The 13,311-nt window shown below is 39.6% G+C and overlaps 1 protein-coding gene and 1 pseudogene across 5 annotated transcripts in view; one reads left to right on the top strand and one right to left on the bottom strand.

Annotated features, from left to right (window-relative positions):
* USP15 (ubiquitin specific peptidase 15) overlaps positions 1–13,311 on the bottom strand; it is a 93,365-nt gene that overhangs the window by 27,476 nt on the left and 52,578 nt on the right. The gene's annotated exons all lie outside the window — the stretch shown is intronic.
* LOC311585239 (large ribosomal subunit protein uL15-like) lies at positions 1,879–13,309 on the top strand (annotated as a pseudogene). The gene is made up of 2 exons (XR_014783573.1): positions 1,879–9,090; positions 10,190–13,309. The product of XR_014783573.1 is annotated as a large ribosomal subunit protein uL15-like (transcript).

Consider the following 13,311-nt stretch of genomic DNA (forward strand, 5'->3'; position numbering starts at 1 on the left):
ATGTACACCTGCATACCAGAAGAGGGCATCAGATCACATCATAGACAGCTGTGAGCCACCATGTGGGTGATGGGAATTGAACTCTGGACCTCTGGAAGAGCAGTCAGTGCTCCTAACCTCTGAGCCACCTCTCTCACTCCTGACATTTTTTTTTTTTTTTGTAAAATTTCCTCTAGAAAAAGTAGATCTTAATACTCTTGAGAAGAACTTTAAGGATCTTCACAAACTTTGTGAAGCAAATATAGTTAAAACTCTCTTTAGCTTTATATTTCTATTTTTCACTTTTAAAAAAAGAGTTTAGGTAAATAAGGGGATGTACTTTTCTTCCTTTATTTTTTGCTGTACTAACTCCTTTTCAATTAGTCAGTAAGGTGAGAACTGGCGCTATTGAAACCGCTGAGACCTAAAGTAAACTCCCTCCTGCTGTGCTCTCCCTTTCCCCACCATTCTCTCTCACATCTTTTGAGACAGGGTCTGGCCAGGTGACTCAGGCTGGCCCTGACTTCACACCCTCTCTGCCTCAGCCTTCCACGTGATTACAGGAGTCTGCCACCACACAGTCAAAGGCGGTTTTCTTGGGTTGGGCAAGTATGTTGTTTTCATGCCATCACTGTTAGCATATGACACAGATAAACTTCACCTAGTGCTCTACTGTTATTTCTCCATTATAACTATTCTTTATATTGTATCACATCCAATAGAGAATTATCACAGCAGTGGGAAGTATGGCAACTGATGACATATACTATGTCGGGTAGCAAAGAAATATTAATCCTCCTCTTCATCTGTAAGATTGAGAAAAGATAATTCTAAATTTGCCCAAAAGAAACAAGGGTTCCTTCTGAACTGGTAACTGAGTCTGTGATGAACTACACTAGCAACATGGCTCTACGGCTGTTACAAATGCAGGGCTAGAGCATGCTGGTGAGGCTTCAACACCACTACCCTTCCACAGCAATTAGCTAATTAAAAACATTTGTAGTAACAGGGCTATTCAGCCGGGTGTAGGGGCATATGCCTTTAATCCCAGCACTCAGGAGTCAGAGGTAGGCGGATGACTGTGAGTTCGAGGCCAGCCTGGTCTACAAAGTGAGTTCAGGACAGCCAAGATAACAAAGAGAAACCTTGTCTCAAAAAACAAAAAAACCAACTCCCCCCACCAAAAAAAACAGGGCTATTCATGAGTGATTTGTGGTTACATATTTTATATAAAAAGTCAAAACTATGTGGTTTGAATAATTTTGTGAAACAGTCTAAGTTCTACTTACTTTCATAGCTGCCTAACTTAATGACCTATCTCTTAACCCATTAATTCAAACTGAGACACAGTAAAATGTCAATATTAACTTACTTGGTAAGCAAGATAGCAAAGAAAATAATGGTTTATCTTATTATTATTATTTTTAGTATTTATTCCTTTGTCCATTATATTCATTATAGAAACATTTTTTAGACAAACGAATATTAAGAATTGTGTGATTTGTTAACTGTTTTAGCTTTCTTTCAAAGGAATAAGCTATTGAATAAAAAAAGTTTAATTTATTATACTCTAGGAGAAACAATGACATCATACACTTCTCTGTATCAGTTTATTACAGCAGGCCCACCCTGACAATAAACAGAAACTGAAGCGTCATGGGATAGCATGAACTATGAAACATCAAATTATTTTAGTCCAAAAAAAAATGTAAGCAATCAATCCATAGTATTTACTGTGGAAAACCAGTATTTCAGGAGAACTGTAGAGATAGGGCTGACACGCTGGACGGGTTACATCCCAGCACTCACTGTAGAACCAGGAGGGGCATTACTTGCAACGCAGTGGTGGTCCAGCCTGCCAAGTTGTGGCAAACAAGACAGTCCGACTCATTTGCTATCACACTTGTGGGGTACAAACTGTAATGCTTATATAGTATTCCTTGTTTGTATCTCCTCCATTTTTCAATGGCAAAAGTTAACTATTTTATGTTGCAGTTCTATTTAACTTACTGTGTTCACTTGTGGGTTGACAGCCCTAGAAATGCTGCTAATCAAGTACAAATCAAGTACATGCTTGGTAAATGATATTTTTCTAATACAATATTTCTCAAATCAATTTTTTTAGAGGGGCAATTGAAACAAAACTTTCAAATCACTAAAGACTGGCACTTTTAGCAGAAAAAAATGAAAAAAATTAAAAAGATGATACAAAAAGCAAGTCTATTATAGGAGTATAAAACTACTCTACTAAATTGACACAGAAACTTTGATTACTTACACTTTCTAACCCTTTTCATCACCGACTAGTATAGTGATAACACAAATCATAAACTGAGAAACACTGGGCTGGCATTATTATTGTTTGGTGTCATACTAAATATTGAAGATAGAAAATTAGAGACAGCTTCTGCTTGCACATGGATCATGGTAGATCCTTCCTAGAAAGGGACAGAAGACGGAAATGCTAACAGTCATACAGAGTTATCATACAAAGATACACCATGTATTCTAAGAACTGGAAAACTCTGGATTAAGAGATTAAACTGCTTACAACTTAAATTTTATCCTTTAGGTAACTAAAAACAAACTAAGCATAACATAAGCCTACTTACTTCTTCAAACAATGAATTTGGAAGCAGTATCCTGAGTGGCCCAGAGATGATAAATGAGGAAGAGAGGTGACTTGCAGAAATATGCTGATGGTCCAGACCACAAAGCAGCTGAGTACTGAAGTAATGTGCATGCAGAGGCAAGGACCGATGCGGTACGTAAGATGATGGCGTCAACGCGACTTGGGATGTTAAGTCTCAGGTTTTGATGTGAGTTAGTGGTTGAATGGTTATATCTATCAGGGGGTATAAGAGGGGGAAAAGGGAGTCCAGTGTGGTAGTTTGCATTGCACCCGAGAGGCAGAGGTAAGAAGAGTGCTGTCAGTTCAGGGCTGTCTTGATCTACACAGAACGTTTCAGGTCAGTGCAAACAACAAAACTAACTTATCAAGTCAGGGTCAGAGTTAGCAGACATTTGCGTCTGAGTCATTGGTAAGCCACCTTGGCAGGAATATTCATTTAACATTTGTATGTTAAAAGTGAAACTCAGGAGGGAGAATCACACTCTGGATAGACTTGGGATTTGTCAGTATGTAAATTAGACATAAAAATTATAAGGTAAAGGGGCTGTCTATACAGAGCACAGCAAAGGCAGAGTGGCCTAATAAAAGGCAATTTGTAACAAATGGCATTAGCTCACACTGACACAGCTCATCATGTGTCAAGTATGCCCTCAAGCTCTTTATCTCACTGTACAGACAGACTACAAAGTTTCTTTATGAAGGGTGATAAATTTTATTTTTTATTTTTTACTTTTATTTTTTCGAGATAGGGTTTTCTCTGGGTAGTCTTGGCTGTCCTGGACTTGCTGTGTAGACCATGCTGGCCTCGAACTCACAGCCATCCCTCTGCCTCCCAAGTGCTGGGATTAAAGGGTGATACAATTTAAAAGCAGCAGACCTACAGTTTGAATGCAGGCAGCATGGCTTGAAAAGCTACACGTCTCAGTTGACAGCTCACAGTGCAGTGAAGGCTACTGAAACACAGCGGGAAAATAGAGAGGACAGACTATTCTTGTCAAGGTAATGTGGTGTCTTCCAGCCCATACCCTCCACTTAAAAAATATGAAACAACTGCATATGAACTGAAAAGAATAATGAAGTTAGAGTGCAGGGAAATGCAAGAAGAGCCAAAGTGTGGAGAAGCCGGGAAGACAGTGGCGTGAGCATGGTGACACATGCATTACTACTTTTAGTATGGGGGTTGGTGATAAACCATCAATATAAAAGGAATCTGGAATTACATTTTTTTACTCTCAGAATATTTTCCTATGAAGTAATGTTTTCTTTAAAAAACAAATACTGAACAGTTCTCCTAGTGGACATGTAATACTTAGGAAACTCTTAGCGATGATTCTTAACCTTCTGATCTATCCATGTCAGTGTAACTGGGCAGTCCAAACTGCTGTACACAAAATCTGGCATGTAAGTGAGGCACTATAAATAAGCACTGTATATTACTCTAAATATTCAAGTTACTCTTTTATTTTTTTAAAGAACACTTCAGCATTTAAAAAAGAGTATCAATAGCACGGGAGGATTCTAATATGCACTGAGTGTAAGAATGGTGTGCTTTTGCTGTGGTGAAGCAGCTTTCTCATAGAGATTTCTATGAAGAAAAAAATAGGAGTAAGAATTGAGTTATAATGTATAGTCTAACTCTGGTCATTTTTTGCTATGCTATCACAGGATGGACAACCTGAATCAAGACATAATGTCCTCTCCACACAGAATTAAAAGCTAATTCAAAAGGCAACATGTACCGAAGTGTGGTAGAATACTTGCCGAACATGGCACTGGGTTGATCTACAGCACTCAAGACAGTAAGGAGAAAAAGTACTAAGATGCCCACTTCTCAGTAACTCCTCACTTATTTTCTGATGGTTTCTTTTCTTTGTAGTCAAAACATTATGCAGACCATGCATTCTGATACATCTAAGACACTCCTAAGTCTGTAAGTGCATTCACTAGACCACCGCCTTCCAGAGACAGGCAGTCTTCCTGAATGAACTCTTGTCTGCATTAGTAATATCTGGAATAGATACTCAATGGATACTTTTTCGAGCAGATAAACAAACTAACTAGCAAAACAACTGGTTTATCTGTCTTAGTTGCTTTGCCCTCTTTTCGCTCAGTTGAACTCTCCCTATTTTTCTCTAAATGAATTTAGTCGATTTGTTTCATGCACCATATAACTACACATTGCTGAGAAAAAATTCAAGTGAACAAATTAATACCATTCTAAATTAGGGCTGCCTGATCCTGAATGAGCCCCAGCCACACCCTTCCAATTCTCTGCAAATGATCTAAGGGTGTTTTTTAGAGATTAAAAAAAAATCATTACAAAACCTAGAAAGTGTTTGCATTCACAATTCTTTTTTTCCCTCTCTACAAAACCCAAATGTCATCCTCTATACATATACTGCAGGGCTTTTGAAGATGTCCTCTCTAGATACAACAGCTTCCTACCTGCAGCACATCTCCTTCTTCCATTTTAAGTTTCTGACCTATACTCCCTAACAGTATTTGGCTGCATATAATGTATTTATTTGTCTGTTTCATAAAGCATCATGAAACAAATACACCTAAAATTAATTCAAAGTCTTCTTCCCACCTATAGCCCAACACTTATCTCTTTCTCACTACTATGAGTTCATCAATGTTAATACTCATTACCATGATGCTTAAGACAGAACTAGACACACTTAGGACTTTTTTAATCCTTCCTTAAATTTAGTTTTCTATGTGTGAGATGTTCTTCCAGGTAATAGGGATATAGTGGCAACTAAAAATACCTGCATTAATAAAAAACAAAAACCTTTTATATGAACACACTGTATAGGTGTGTGTGCTAGGAATAGGAGAGGAGCCAAAAAACAAAACAAAACAAAACCCAGAAAATCAACCAACCAACCAAACACCCCCCAAATACAAATGAACACATCAGCTGGCCTTGAGCTGTGTCCAAAAGGTGGGGACAACAGTTGCTATTTCCTCCAGGATGCTAGGGGAAGGGCGTTCTGGCTGTTAGAGACCTAGCCAAGTTAAAGGGCAAAGATGTAGACACTTGGAGGAAGATTATCACAGACACAGGCAAAGCACATACTGAGTTCAAATCATTACAGATAAAATGGGGGGGGGGGGTACGATGCATCAGTTGTGGAGTATGGTTTAAGGATGGACTATGCCGCGTGAGTATATATGTTCAGATGCACACATAGGACCATGACATATCCACATCTCTGGAGGCCTGAGGTCCACGCTGGGTGTCCTCCTTAGGTGCTTTATACCTTATTTTTTGAGACAGAGTTCTCACTGAACTTAGAGCTCATTGATTGGCCAGACCACAGCCCTGGATCCTCCTCTCAGCACTGGGACTGAATGCTCGGCTTTCTACTTGGGTGCTGGGGACTCCAAGCTCAGGTCCTCAAGCTTGCACGGCAATACTGAACCATCTTCTCAGTGCCCAGGACTTAGCAAAATGAAAAGGCAGTGTTGAAGGTCAGAGTAATAGTAAGGTTTCCCTGGGCTTGAAGGAACGCTGCGTTCTGCCTGTGTCACACCCATTGCTTGGTCACGGCTCAAGTGTGAATGCCTGAGAAGCACGGCACTCAGGATAAATTAAGAGGTAGCGGGACTCCTGTTACAGTAACATACCATCTTTCAAGAAGTTATCAATCCACATCTCTGATCACACTGACATGTAATTTAGAGTGTAGGGCTGGTTTGGAAGAGGGGGCAGAGAAGATTCTGAGAGCAGAGAATCTGAGGATCTGCTGAGATTGTGTCTCTCAGAAACGATGGGGAAGCTTCGTCTATGATAGCCCACAGTATGGCAATGGCCAACAGACATGCTGACATGGCATGCAGAAGTTTCAGGAAATGCTGAGAGCAGGGGAAATCGTCTTACCCAGGGATGACCCCCAACAGGTCATCCAATATCAAGGGGTTAGGCCTCACATCATATATAAATAAGTTATCTTTACATACTTGTTTATACATGTGCATGATAGTTCAGTAACAGTAAGAGAGGAAAAGAGGCTATAGTTGGAAGGGAGGAAAGGGAGGAGGGGTGCATGTGAGGAGGACTGGAAGGAAGAAAGGGGAAAATGACCTATATTTTACTTTCAAAAGAAAAAGGATCTAAGCCTGAAACTTAGAACCTTCCCTAAAAATACGTTGATGCTGGAAGGCATTTGGTAAGGAGCATAGTTTATATGGCACTTTTATACTAAGTAAATGAGTTACGTAACAGAAGAAAGGCTGGGGCTAGGTTTTGTTAATTCTCTAGTTCCCAATACAGATTGTGACGGGGGCTGGTGAGATGGCTCAGCAAAGGAAAGCACCTGCCACCAAACTTGATGTCTGTGGTTTGATCCCTGTGATCCATACCGCTGAAGCAGAGAACTGACTCTTCAACTTCAGCCTAATTGTACTGACAACTGCTGGTAACAGAGATGCAACCACTATAGCATCACTCAGTAAGTACACAGCAGTTCTTAAATATTCATGGATACCAAAGCCTGTGGCTGCTCGTCTTTTAAATAAAATGGCATTCTGCATGTAACTGATGCACGCTCTTACACTTTGTAATTTTCCATCCTTACATTACTTATACTCAGCAATACAATGCAAAGGCTATTTAGCTGCTGCATGGCATTCCTTCAGGAATAAAGACAAAAATACATGCTAAGTACATATGCAAATTAAAAATATTTTTGTCTGTAGTTGGCTGAGTCTATGGATGCAGAACCCACAGATACAGGGGGTTGAGTATACTTAGAAATCAATGCTGATCATTTTAGGCAGGGTAATGCACAAGCATTCTGTAATTTAGAATCTTATATATTTATGATCCTTACAGTAATCTTCTCTACAATCTATAATCATGTATCATTCTCATGACATAAGACAAGACAAAACATTTAAGTATATATCATTAATAAAAACATTGGGGCTCTTTCCTTTCTGCCACTGCCATGCCATCCAGACTGAGGAAGACCTGAAAACTCTGGGGCTACATAAGCCACAGTCAAGGCCGCACTGGTAAGCACCGCAAGCACCCTGGTGGCCGCGGGAATGCTGGAGGCACGCCCCACCGCAGGATCAACTTTGACAAATATCACCCGGGTTACTTTGGGAAAGTTGGTATGAGGCATTACTACTTAAAGAGGAACCAGAGCTTCTGCCCAACTGTCAACCTGGATAAGCTGTGGACACTGATCAATGAGCAGACACGGGTCAATGCTGCAAAAAACATGACTGGAGTTGCTCCCATCACTGATGTTTGGGTTACTACAGAGTTCTGAGGAAGGACAAGCTCCCTAAGCAGCCAGCCATGGTGAAGGCCAAGTTCTTTAGCTGAAAAGCTGAAAAGAAGACTAAGGGTGTTGGAGGTGCCTGTGTCTGCGTGGCTTAAAGCTGCCCGAGGAGGTTAATTAAATGCTAACATTTTCCATGTAAAAATAAATAAATAAAAACATTGGAGAGTTGAGGATTTAGCTCAGTGGCAGAGCACTTGCCTAGCAAGCGCCAAGGCCCTAGGTTCGGTCCTCAGTTCTGAAGGAAAACGACAAAATAAAAACATTGGTTCTTGAGAAATCTGCTCATTGACAGAGTGAAGGAGGCAAGTTACATACTTTCTCCTCAGCTGAGACAAGACTTACTTTCATGACCAGAAGTCACACAACTGCAGGACATTGTTTTAGAAGTACCACTTCTTCCCTAGTTGTGAACGTTCAATTCACACACTATTGATACAGTGTTTCCTAAACTTGCCACTCTGGGAGTATAGGGTCAGAGAGAGGACAGAGTAAGAACGCCCCTCTCCCCATGTGTGGAAGGTGAGCCCTCTGATGAAGAGGCTGGCTCTGCCTGAGTGGCTCTGCTCATCCTTCCATGTGTTTCTGATAATAGCTGCTTTCCAAGTTTTCATAGCAGGAGTAGACTGTAATTACCTGTACTGGAAAGCATAGTTGGATTTTTAGTTAGCTACATTCTTGGGTTATCAGAACTAATCATTTTCTTAAAAGATCTGAAACTATTGTTTTAAAATTTCTTATGTCTCAGGAGTGACATTTTCTTTCCTTCTTTGATGGGCAGACTAGTTAAAGATAAAGTCGTAACAGGGCTTGGGATGTAGGCCTGCAATAAATCCCAGCTACTTGGTATAGAATATAGCAAGGTTAAGATCAGCTTGGACCTTCTCTCAAAACAAAAATTTAAAAAGACGGCCACATTGGCAGTGGTAAAGCCTAGTATATGTGAATCAGTCCCGACTACTACAGAAAATTGCTAACTAATAAAATTACAAGTTTCATGTTAAAATGGGCCTTTGAGATTTGTGTCACAATAATGAAAAAGAAGTCTGCAAGGTAAGCTGGGGGCAGTATCATATCAAATAACATTTAAAGCTACTAAATAACACAAAGTAACGCCCGCTTCAGCTGCACTTTCCTTCTGTTCTACAATATGATAGCTTGGTTTCTTAAAGAATGCTGTGTGTGTGTGTGTGTGTGTGTGTGTACACACACCAAAGTATGTGAGCTGAAGCCAGAGAACAACTGTGGGACCCTGCTCCCTTCTCCCTCCCAGAGGGGACCTTAGGACTGAATGACTCCTGGCCACAGCCTGCTGCCTGGTGCCCATCCACCCTGAGCCATTCCAGTGGCCCCAAGAAATGCTACTTCTGTATAGCATTGTTTATTTAAATACTTTGACAATCCCCATATCCTTCTACTTACCAATCTTCTGAATTTAATATTTTCCCCAGTATTTCAATAGATTATAGAAAAAAGAAGTTGACTTCAAAAGTACTTGGAATATCAACTTACTCCTTTATGACAAGGAAAATGACTTCCTAGATGTTTGGAGCCCATTTAAATCTGTTACAAGGATGAAAACACCACCGCAGACGGTGCTGCCTTCCAGTGGGAAATACCTGCCACTCCCTGTTTCAAATCCATCTGCAGTGCCTGGCTCCTAGGAAATGACAAAGGTTGGGGTGCCCTGGAAATCTATTTGTCTAGTGCTAGTTTAAATCACCTCCAACACTGAAAAAATGTAAACATGGACATTCTCTAAGTGGAAGAGCTCATTAAGGGAACTAGAAAACTATCTGTTATATTACTTGTTCACCAGGGCATGATGATTATGTAACAGTAACCATAGCAACCTTCACTACTGAGGCCTAAGAAAATCTCAACTCAGGGCTTGGGGCTTGGAAACGCTCCACAGACTGAGCACGTCCACCATGTCTAATGGTGTGCCCGGGAAAGCCATCCTAGAAAAGTTCAGAAAGAGTATATTATAAATACCACTACTGTAGCATTCAGTATTCTTTATCTTTTTGAGACCTGTCAGTCAAAATACAATAACATTTACAGGAAAAGAGAAAAACATACAAGGGTCATGGAACACAGAATCTTTCCAGTCACCCTGCTTAACTTTTTGGATTAAAAAAAGAAAAAATGTTTAGAACAGTGGTCTCTCAGTTTGATGTGCTTGACACCGAGCTGTGCATTTATGACCTCACATAAAGCCCGCATACTGATGATATATATGTAGTACCACTGTTTCTTCATCATGAGGAAGAATTACAAGTTGCACGCATTATGTATCTACAATGATGCAGTCAGCAAGCAGAAGAGCCACATTTCCAATCTAGGTACATAATTCCAGATACAGTGATCAACTTGTTCTGATTCTTGGAGTCCTGGGATTCCATGACAAATATTTCAGGGCCACTAAAGAGAGTGAGTATCAGACAAGGTTCTGAGAACACCACATGGCCTAAGTAATTTCACTATGTCCATTTAATTGCTGAGAATAAAATTAAGTTTTCTATGTAATAAAGAAGTTTTCACAATTAGAAACAAAAAATTGATATTGCAACACCTACACATAATATTCATAATAATCAAGTTAGATTGTCTAAAGTAGTTCACATTTATCTGGTATTAAATGAAATTTAGCTAAATAAATTAAAAACTACATGGCCAGCCTCCATGCCAGAAAAAACTAACATATCATTATATCAGAAAAAATACTGAGTATCAATAACTAAAATAATTATATTCATGCTACTTACTTCTTAATCATTGGTGATCAAATATGTCATAGGGCAACATGACCCATTTTCATACAAAAGTATAATTTTCACACACATCTAGAACATTAATTAATAATCAGCATTTTATATAATAAAATGACCACTCACTTTTTTTCAGATCACTGAATTACTGGAAGATGCTACATTAAAATTCCTGAGTAGAAATGTTAAAGTGTGTTTGGAAGCTCAGAAGTGGGCTTCAAGTCTAAAGTTACAAAGAAAAACACAAAACATAACTGAGAAAAACTCTGGCAAGAATAAACTAAAGTCCTACCTTTGAAATTCTGGATTTATATTAAAAGATAAAAGCAGAAAAAATAATTATTTATTCACTGAGCTATGGCTCAGTGAAGAGCACTGCCTGCTTGTCCAGAGGACCAGGGTGTGATTCCCAGCAATCCCTGGCCGTGCACAGCTGTCTGCAACTCCTGACCCAGGGGATCTACGCCACCTTCTGGTGGGTACCAGTTAGGCACATGATGCACAGACAAGTAAGCAAGCAAAACACCAATATTCATGAAAGTAAAGAAAATAATTAAAATAATGTTACTTTTCCAACTTATTTGGAAAAGCTTTGTTTTAGAGAAAGGATATTTTTCAACCAAATTAAGATACAAGTATGGATTAATATCTACTATTTAACACAGTTATTGCTGAAACTTCCTTTAAACATCTTTATGATTACTACTGAAACATTACAAACCATTATCTTAAGTCATAGAAAACTATTATTAAAAGAGAAGATTAGGGTATGCCAATTATTTGTAATAAAATGAACAGAAAAATACTAATTCTAGCTAAACAGGATAGTTATATCTAGTTGTATTTAATTTTTACCAGGTACAATGGCTCATAACTATCAGTTCTTCATTCCTGAAAGGACTATATTGATCCTGAAGGGGGCCAGCCTGCTCTACAGGGTAAGTTCCAGGTTAGGCTAGGCTAGAGTAAGACTGGACACTGCCTCAAAAAGAAAAGAAAAATAATGCCCCCAAGTGTTTAAATTGCAGTAAGTGTTTTCACAAAATTGCAGTTAAGCACAAGGATGACAGACGACCTCAAAGACATGAGAAGCCAGAACGCAGCTCTGCCTTGGAGGGACTGCCAGAACTCCCCGTGGGCGCGCAGGCCACCATCCCTCCTGCTAACCTCCTGTGACTTAGTGTCTAGTGCCTGTGCTGTCAAGACCGAACAGATGATAAATGCCACCCCCGCAACAATACCAAGAGAAAAGGATGCACAATCAATTATATCTTCTTCAGCCAGTAGGTCTTTGTGAGAAAAAACTAAGTTAAGTTTCCCATACTAGAATATCAGGATGAAAAATGCTCAACTAGCCTCAAGCCCACAGAACCCAGAGGGGCCCAGCTGCTTCCTCTGCCCGTCTGTGCACTCAGCCCACTACTTCACCGCTACCTGAGCAGCTCTTGGGTGGTGTACTTAGCTTGTTCTCAGCTATCTCCTCCTCTCCTTCCAAAAAGCTGCAGATGAAATGTTAACTAATGTCTAACAATGAGAACCCTTGAACAATAACGGAATAAAGCAATCCTCGTTCAACACGAACAGTGCTCGTCCCAGAGGTTTAGAAAAGGGTCTGCTAATCTAGTCAGCCTCTGCCTGACAGGCAGCTAACTTCCTGAGTGACTCCTCTAAGGAACTGTCTCTATGTTCCTTGTTCCTGCTGGTTTATTTTCAACCCTTGGTCTACACAGTTCAGCTACACTTTAACTGGCCAAGAAGCTGTAGAGGATTCAGCTGGATTAATGACAATGTCCTGGGTAGACACTTGGATACTGGGTGACAAAGCCTGGTCATTTGTGGGACTTTCATGCATCTATGCTCTGTACTTTATTTCTGGAGGTGACTGATCACCTGCACTCAGCAGATAGAACATTAAGATATGAAGAGAACAAAGGAAGCAGATCTAAAATTTGTTAATTCAGGATTCAAAGAAAGGGCAAAAGGACAAAATATCAAGAATAGTCCATCCTTACTTTGGGCTTTTAAAACACAATTTTACCTGTAATAAGGGAATAAGGCAGCCTGCTCTAATATATACCTACTGACAGCTACTTCAATATATATTTCATTATTCAGAATTAAAGACATAAATATTAACAAATACAGAAGAAAAAAAAAAAGACTGTACAGAATATAACAAAGAAAAGCTCCATGGAAAGAAACGGAAAGGAGGCAGTATTTCATCTCTTTCATGCACCTGAATCAAATGCTTTTGAAATGGCTGAAACATGTTTCTGTTTTTAATGCCAAGCCCTTGATAAGGTTTAAAATCTTTCCTTTTTAAAGCAGCAGACCTCTACTGAATAAAGGAGATGTCACTGTCTGCTTCTATTTCAGGAATTTAAATTTCCTGCTTGGAATGATATGTTCTGCACAAAGTAACATTTAGACCAAATATAGCCACCAAGCACGCAGGATGATGTCCTAATTCCAGCAGCATAGGGGCCAGGTACGCATGCCTACATATTGCACGAATCACAAATTGTCAAAACATATAATACTCTTGTCCTGACACGAAAAACGAAGACAACACACATCCATTCTTTTTGTAGCAGCGATTCCATGAAAAGGCGATCCGCTCTGCTTGAAAGAC

The sequence above is a fragment of the Acomys minous genome, assembly GCF_964271855.1.
Source record: "Acomys minous genome assembly, chromosome: 15".
Lineage (NCBI taxonomy): Eukaryota > Metazoa > Chordata > Mammalia > Rodentia > Muridae > Acomys > Acomys minous.